The sequence below is a fragment of the Macrosteles quadrilineatus genome, unplaced genomic scaffold (assembly GCF_028750875.1).
Source record: "Macrosteles quadrilineatus isolate MER2022 unplaced genomic scaffold, UCM_ALF_1.0 Scaffold_27__1_contigs__length_1626561, whole genome shotgun sequence".
NCBI lineage: Eukaryota > Metazoa > Arthropoda > Insecta > Hemiptera > Cicadellidae > Macrosteles > Macrosteles quadrilineatus.
The window spans coordinates 267,034-276,699 of record NW_026542620.1 but is presented as its reverse complement, the minus strand read 5'-3'; positions in this window follow the sequence as shown (position 1 = coordinate 276,699).

Sequence of the window (9,666 nt, the reverse complement as noted above, 5' to 3'; positions counted from 1 at the left end):
AGTGATGAACAGTGGGTATGATGAAATATAACAAATATACTACACTTTCATCTACCATTTTCAGATTTTTCATTAACCCCCTTTAAAAAAAATAAAAAAAATAATGGTATCCCATGTTGTCCAACTTCCCCTACTCATAACGTTAACATGGGAAACTCCAGAGCTACTGGGGCGGAGCTCTTCTGACGAATTTGCACCAAACTTCACACAAACCATCCTTTAAATAATGCTTAATAATGCCTGAAAGTTTCATTACAATCTGTAGAGCGGTTTCGTAGTCCATAAAGGACAAACAAACAAACATACATTGGATTTTATCTTACTAATATTATAAATGAGAAAGTATGAATGTATGTATGTTTGTGACAAGTAAACGCGAAAAAATGGTCGGATTGGGCTGAAATTTGGTGTGATGAGAGATCAAATTCCCCGATTAATATAGGGTTATTACAATAATGTTCCTGATTTTGATTATAAATATTACTGGGTTAATTTGTTTTAAGACTAGTTTAGTTGGTACCATTGAAAAGAAAAACTCATAAAGTTTCTTTTACATTGGTTTAGGTGCATATCAGCTGTTTGTCAAGTCAATTGTTGTAAGTGTTGTGTAATGGCTGAATTTGAAGGCAGAAAAGCTTTTTGCCAGTTGGAATATTACATTAACAATTATTAGTGTGCAACGACACTTTAGAACCAAGTTTAACGATTATCCTCCTAGTAACCACTATATTGGCAAGTGAAACTTGAAATTTAAGAGAAATGGCTGCATTTGAATGTTACTTGTAGTAGGGCTGAACTTAACAATGTGCTGCCTGAGATATGGAACCAGCTCGGTGGTCCGAATAATGACACACCCCTGAACTGGCCTACAATATCTTCGAACATCACCCCCTGATGTTTTTCTTGTGGGGATACATCAAAGATAAGGCGTACACACCACCATTATCAGATAGCATACTTGAGATCCAGCAATGGATTACCAATGCTATCGAAACAATAGACCTAGACACACTTTTCAAAGTCTAGCAAGAGCTTGACTACATTATTGACAGCTGTTGTACCACAATGGGTTCCCGTATCGAGCATTTACAGTTCTGTGTATCTGTATCAAAACTTTTTGAGTTGTTCAAAAGTAGTAACCATTTTATTTCTTTGTATCACAAATAAAACTATATTTCATGTATGTATGAAATCATGAACATCATTTGTAATAACCCTGTATATAGACGCATTCTTATCTCAAAAGTCTTTTCGGGCTCCGCCCCAATGGCTCCAGGGTTTCCCATGTTAACCTTATGAGTAATCATATTTAAAAGGAATAAAATAATTTCGACAGCTGTTTCTAATACACAAGTTGGTTCTATGATATTAAATAGCATTAACAAGTTATAAGGTTTACTAACAGCGGGCAGTAGCCTAATATTAATTTGAATGTAAAACTTCATTATAGAATTTTTTTTTTCTAATTCACGTCATTGGTTATAGAAATAAAAAAGATAAGAACTGTTGCAGTATCAAACCAGGCTCTGCTTAAGATTTTTTTTTAAGTGTTCAAGTTATGAAAATTACACTGTAGATGTTTTGTATGAATTTGGAGGATTTCTTTTTTAATTCAACCGCTTAACATGTGTTTAATTAACGTAACATAAATTGCAGCTCACATTGACTTTTTACATTTAGGTTAATTTAGTAATTGTGTTTTGTTACAATAAAATTAAACTAAACAAAAAATCTCATAGCTAAATTGTATGTGGTTGGTTATTGTTATAAATCTGTAGTAGATTAGCAACGATATTCAATTATGAAATGGTAATACAATTAAAAATGCTGTTAGTGACAGTGAATTATTCTTATGTTTCTTGTATATAGTCTAATGTAAAGTTTCCTGTGCCAGTTTGGACACTTTCCCATTCAGGTAAGCTTGCTAACCTCTAAAAAAGTAATGACATAACTTCTGCAATGCTACAAAGAAAATCCCAACTCAGGAGGAAAATATTAAAAAAACCATAATTATCAATTTTTGGTAACACTATAAAAGAAGAAAAATATTAGCATTGAAAGGGTGTACACCACTAACTATCACATAAGTCGTGAAAAGCCGCTTCCTGAAGGAGAGGAGTTAAGGCAGATGATCCTCTGCTTAGCTCAAGCACTGAGGCAGGTGCACCAGCTTCTGTACCACCATAACGACGTAAAGCCTGGAAATTTCCTCTACTTCGTCGTGCAGAACAAATGGAAGATATGTGATTTTGGCTTGGCGTATCCGGTGAGTTTATTATTTTTTATATTATCACTCCTGTTAATAATGTTAGCCGACCATTATCAGAACTTTCATGTGAATTATACCAATAGTTACCTAAGTAACATATCTTTTGAAACAAAATAATATATTTATTCGCAAAACCAAGCGAACTTTCTATATACTTATTAATGCGTAATTTATAATCTGATAAACTGACAACCGTATTATTTATTCATAATTTTGGAAACACTGTCTCAATAACTCACTGGCCACCATTTTGGACATAAAAGAAAACTCTCTCTTCCTGATTTGAAAATGCTGTTAGTGACAGTGAATTATTCTTAACGTGTATATAGTCTAATGTAAAGTTTCCTGTGCCAGTTTGGACACTTTCCCATTCAGGTAAGCTTGCTAACCTCTAAAAAGGTAATGACATAACTTCTGCAATGCTACAAAGAAAATCCAAACTCAGGAGGAAAATATTTAAAAAACCATAATTATCAATTTTTGGTAACACTATAAAAGAAGAAAAATATTAGCATTGAAAGGGTGTACACCACTAACTATCACAAAATAAAAAGCAACATATAAAAATAATGCGAAAACTCCAGTTACTAAAGGGAGTATTAAGGAAGTAATAAGTAACGTAGTTAACCAACACTTTGGAAAAGATAGATTTGAAATGGAAAAGAATATATGAAATATGTAAACACTTTTGTAGGAGCCAAAACAACAACAAACAACATTAAGAAATATAAATTTCATTGGAATAAGTACCTCACAAACTTGGCATTAACAAAACAACTAGTGGAGAAAGATGTATAACAACCACAGAGTTGTGGGAAAGTGTGTTCCAACAAGATGGAAATTGGTAAAAAAGGAATGATTGAATTTCTATAGGATTATCGGTGGAGTATATATTTGGCAAACACACGTAGCAAATTAATTGGAAGATGATAAAAAATACCCATAACCTAAAAAGTATAGAATTTAAAGATTGCATGAATAAATATTGTGAAAACAAATTATCAGCCACTTTTGAACGTATCAACCCCAACGTAGTGACAATTACAGTTTCCGATCCATCAAAATGCCGTGATGATTGTATGTATGATGGAAATGGCCATTATGAGTATTATGAAGATAAGAGAATGCCGGTTGATAGAATGGATTATGTATTTACAACAACAGACCTTGGGGTTCAATATGCTGTTGTTTAATAAAATGAGTGAAAAAGAGGACATTACTCCTGAAATGAGAAACAACACCTATTACCAACTGATGAAAAGAAGTCTTAAGAAGAATATCAAAAAGGGAATCAAGCTAAAACACAGCTTTTGGCAAATAGAGATCCAAATTCGAAACTTCCCGAAGAAGAAGATTCAGACATCCAATATGCAACAAAGAAAAGATAATCTCTTAAGTAATCCGTGGAGAAAACAAATTACAAACCTTTTGAAGAGACTATATACGCTACATGCGAAGATATATGTGAGAATCGTAGCTTTAACATAGACAGTGTTAAATTATGGTTAAAAAAGAGTATAATAAATCAAAATAAAATTTACTGTAGGTTAATATTTACAATGCAAAGGAAAGGTAATTCTAATAAATATGTAATTTATGCAAGATGTGGTTTAAGTATGTACAGGTGTAAAACCTACAAATTTGAAAAACATGACGACGGCAATACTAATATTCAAGTAAAGATTTGGAGTCGCGGTCCTTTAAAAACTATACATTGTGGACAGCCCTAGACCTAGAATCTACAGTATATTTAAATATGCAACTGGTATCAACTCTTTTGACTTGAAGGAAAAATTCTGTCGGAGGCATTATAAGAAGACGATTTTCATGCGAATGATTTAGTAAATGTAATATTGCGAGGGAAACTAGAGTCATTTGAAAAGAAGCCAGACGTGTACATCAAAGAAATATCAGCAAAACCTACTAATACATCTTTACACGAACTAGCAAACACGTATTGTTATTAGCAAGCAAGTAGATACTGCATATTTTGATGCAACCATATCAGTAGCAAGGAATTTGTTTATCTCCTTATACAGGAATACAATAAATTTACTACAGTTTTTGAAATTTTGTTACAACATATCCGTGGGATCAACTGCAGCTCAGGATCCCAGAAATAAGGTTACAATACATGCCTGTTTCGCACATTTTAAGAAAGATGATAAGTGATTTGATTGAATTGATGCTAAGAACAAAATCATAAATAAATAATTTATATTAACCACAGAGTTGTGGGAAAGTTTGTGCCAACAAGATGGAAAGCTGCAATTAGTAAAAAAGGAATTATTGTACTGCTATAGGATATTTGGTGGAGTTTGCATTTGGCAAACGCACATAGCAAATTAAAGATGGGTGTATGGACCACCCAAAAATCTTCAATGTGGTTAAGAAGACCAAAAAGCTCGTTGGAAGTTTCAAGAAGTATGGTAAGAACACTAAATTATTAAACACACTGCAAAAACAATTGAGACTTCCGGAGCACCGGCTGATCCAGAAGGAACCGACTAGATGGAGTACGGCTGTCTACATAATGAAACGGCTTATCGAGCAGAAGTATGCAATAACTTTGATGGATGAAAAGCCAGAAGATCCACTTCCTGTAGAACTGACAAAAGAAGATTTCAAAACCATTAAAGTAGGAGTCGATATTTTGGAGATTTTGGAAACAGCCATCCGTCAAGTCAGCAAGGAGTATTCAATAATTTCTGAAGTAAGTGGTTACAAAGATTGTATTATTCTAGGCCTATAACTGAAGTTTACTAAATAATTTGTCACATAGTTTGAAATACCATCTGTGATGTGTTTGCAGACTATTAAAAAAGTAATGACATTTCTTATGCAATGCTCCAAAGAAAACCCCCACTCAGGAGAGAAATGAATAAAAAAACATAATTATAAATTTTTTGGAAAACAATTATAAAAGAAGAAAAATATTAGCATTGAAAGAATGTACACCACTAACTACCGCAACATAAAAAGCAACCGAATGCGAAAACTCCAGTTCCTCAATGGAGTATTAACGAAGTAATGAATAACAACGTTAAACAAAACTTTGGAAAAGAATATGTCTCCAAGGTTCTACATGAAATATGTAAACACTTTGTTTGGAACCCAAACAAAAACAAAAAAACCAGTTGGAACCAGCTGATCGTAAATGATAAAGCTCGGGCTTGAGAAAGGCGAACGCAAATACGTTAAATTTAAAACGGACCCCGGCAATCTAAATTTTGTAGAATCAATTGATCCCACCGCTGCCACCATGTACTATTTTACTAAGAATTAAGTGGATGCACTGTTTTATGTCATAACTCAAACTCAACTAACTTTATTTACCTTTTTACAAACATAGAATAACAAATAAACATATGATTATAATTAATAGAAATTAACAGGTGTTATGAAATAAACTGTTCTCACAACATCCTCCCTTTTAAGTTTGAAAGTTCTTCAACCAGCTTGGTTTGTGTATATTTCTCTTTGGACGGTTGTATGGTTCTGTTTGATTTTTACTTAGTAAATTTAAAACTTTTTCTCATTATGAGTGGCAGAGGCCAATCTTTCCCGCCCAGAGGGCGAAGCTACAATAGTAGAGGTACCGGTGGTTATCCCCGAGCATTCAACGATCGTGACGAAAGGAGGGCTTACGAATTTAACATATCAAGAGCTACAAATTGGGCTGACGCGTCCGAGGAATACATCCCTCCCGATCCCACGAAGGACAAATCAAGACAGAAGAGGAACTACAAAAGAGCGAGCGACTGGAAAAAGAAGGATCAACCAGCGAAGAAAGATTCTGCCGTTATCCCCGCCAAGGCAATGACTGAAGAACCTCCCAGTGACGCTCCCCTGTACGACACTACCCCGTTTACGTCAGGTGTGGCTCTGAATCAAGAGTACGCCCAGAATTTTGACTTCTCTGGGTTCCCTACCCTATGTAGCGAGACGTACGGCGTATTACAGGGTCTAAACCCTCGACTAACAAGAGACATGCCTTCTTCATTGCATGAATAACATACTACAGACGTCAATCCTGGATTCCGTCTTTGATGACGGTCAACGACCTGTACCTGGACAAGATGCGCGTGCACAAGATGTACTGCCTGCAGAGTACTTTGTTCCTGGGCCCATATACGAATATTGCAGCCAGTTGAGTAATACGATCACTCCTGGAAACCAAGAGGTAAAAGTAAACATACCTGATATCTTTGTGCCCCGCCCAGAATATGAAGACGAGGAAGGAAACGTCATTCCCGCTGGTACCTTTGGTCCAGTCGATGCAGAGACGCACAACGTCTACGAAACGCAGTTGTGCCCTTATTCAACAATGACTTTAGTTCTAAATGCCAGAAATCCGAATCCTCCCCAGGAGTTCAACCTTCTACCAGAAATACTAATCCCAGATGGAAGTGACGCAACTCCCGATTTCTTAGGAAATCTGCCCATACCACCGATTCACCAGGAAGGCAGGGCATCTCTCAATGTAGGCATTTTTGAGGAAGGGGATGGTGTATCAGGCCGGATACGCTTCAATGCGGCTCTGTTCAATAAATGTAACACAGAGTTGGCTCGACTAGAGGACAAGTTCAAAATGATAAAGCTCGGGCTTGAGAAAGGCGAACGCAAATACGTTAAATTTAAAACGGACCCCGGCAATCTAAGTTTTGTAGAATCAATTGATCCCACCGCTGCCACCATGTACTATTTTCCTAAGAATTAAGTGGATGCACTGTTTTAAGTCATAACTCAAACTCAACTAACTTTATTTACCTTTTTACAAACATAGAATAACAAATAAACATATGATTATAATTAATAGAAATTAACAGGTGTTATGAAATAAACTGTTCTCACAACACATGTTGCAACGAATAATGCTAAATAATAACAATATTAGTGATAAACATGTTATGGATTATTTGGAATAACTAGTGTAAGATATTATTAATATAAATAATATCCCTGATAGAAATTGCATTTAATTGAGTAGAAATGTAACTTAACAACCATAAATAAAATATAAACAGACAAAAATACTGCGGTTGAAATTTGATAATTTGTAATAAATATATTTATCATATAGAAAAATGATATAATTATATTTAAATTTGTATGTATAGTATTAGAAAAATCTAAAATACAATTTGATCAATATTCATAATAATTCATTTCCACTAATTATTTGTTTGATTTATTTCAGATAACCAAGCGGGATGAGATTACTTATAGAATCAAGTTTCTGTACTGCAGGAAGATCACCACAAGCAGGCGGAGTTTTCCGAATACGCTGATGCCGTCACAGTTGTCAGCGCTGGCCCAGACTTATCAATCGACCAGACAAAGCGACTTTCCGAGCTGAAGAGGAAAATCTCACAGCGCCGCAACAATTGTCAGTAAACAGAAAAATAACTGTGTAGTTTTATTTAGCTAGTTTGGCGTCACAAAGTGGATTATAAACTAAAAGACGCGTGTGTGATATATGGTGTCGCAACAGAGACAATCGTTTTAAAAGTTCGCGAAACTTAATGAACGTAATCGGCTATGATCCAATCGTGTTGATTGAATCTGCTGCTAAGTGAAGAGAACAAACATTTCACCTCCCAAATGGACAAGGACATTTAGATTACCCCAGTTTTTTTTTTATATTGCAAACCTTTTGTAATTGACAAAATTGATGAAAAAGTTGATGAGTACAAATTAATAAAGTGTAATGTCATTGTGAAATCTATGTACATAAAAAATAGTTTAGAGACTGAGAAATGTGAATTAAACTTTAAAAATAAAAATGAACCCATACTTACGTCAACTGACTTAGAAGTGTATTACAATGATGTTTTTCAAAAGATAGTGAAAGGTGAAAGTAATGTTATGGGATGTAGATCAGGATGGGCTTTAAATGAAATATCTAGTATAGAACTTAGGATAAACAGTTGCAACCCTCTGCAGGGCCGTAAACACATTTCCCAACCCCCAGATATTGCGTCTAAAAAAGCTGTCATAAATGTTTAAAATACTGACGATTTATTTCAGTTATGCAAAGTTTATTACTGATGGGAATGCTCACAGAATAGTGAAATATAATAGATACAAAAAATGGATCATAGAGTCTTACTTTTGTTTAAGGATTATACAACTATGCATTATGTGTACTATAAAGGTAATTTTGAAAGACTTGTCTGTTAACAAGTAACTATACATCATGGGAAAATTTTCATATGTATAAGTTTCCTTATTAGTTTTACAAAAAAATCGGTCCATGATAAACATAAACCGGTAGTCCATGATAGTTTAATTCGGAAGAAATTAAACTAAGATTCACTAACTTTAAGAACAAAACACCTGTCACTTTTTTATGCTATGCGGACTTTGAAAAAAATGCCATGCTAAAAGAAAGACAATGTTCAGTGTGTGATAAGGCAACTTGTGAACATCCGAAAACTTGCTTATTTAATTTAAAAAATATTGCTAGAAAATATAAGTCAAGTACTGTCTTAAAACTAAATATGTACCGATGTCATTTTCTTATTACATAGTAAACACGCTATATTTAAAATATGATCTAGTGGTGTATCGAGGTTCTGATGCTGCCAGAGTGTTTGTTGAAAAATTCAAAGAGGAAGCTTTAAAAATTAAAGAAATTTATGATAGGAAATTACCGATGCGGGATTTGTCATCCGAGGAAATAGATCAATTTAATTCATCAACTAAATGTCATACACGCGAACTTGACTTTTATCAGGATGATATCAAGGTTAAAGACCATAGCCATTTAACTGGTAAATTCAGAGGTGCGGCTCATAACAATTATCATTTACAATTTGAATGCCCTGATTTCATACATGATTTAAGCATAACCAAAATTTTAATATCGATAATTATGATATTACAGTTATACCAAGCACAGAAGAGAAATATATTTCACTAAGCTAAAAGATATGACCAAAGTTTTAAATTTGATACATAGATACTTTTAGATTTATGAACAGTAGTTTAGACTCACTGGCAAAGAATTTAACAAAACAGAAATTTAAAGAAACTGTTTCCCATTTTGGAAATGACAAAATAGATCTTGTAACCAAAAAAGGTACGTTCTGATATGAGTACAAGACAGTCTGGGAAAAATTAGATGTAAAATGTTTTCCTCCAATTCAGCAGTTTTACAGTTCATTTACTAATTCAGACATTACTCAGCAGCAATATGAACATGCTAGAAATGTATGGGATACTTTTAATATCCAAAAAATAGGATCATATCCCAACCTAATTTGCTAACCGATGTACTAATTTGAACTGATGTTTTTAAAATTTTAGAGCTGTTTCTATTACAAATTATAATGTCCATATAATACACCCGGTTTGTTATGGGATGCATGTGTTGTGGGATGAATGTCTTAAAA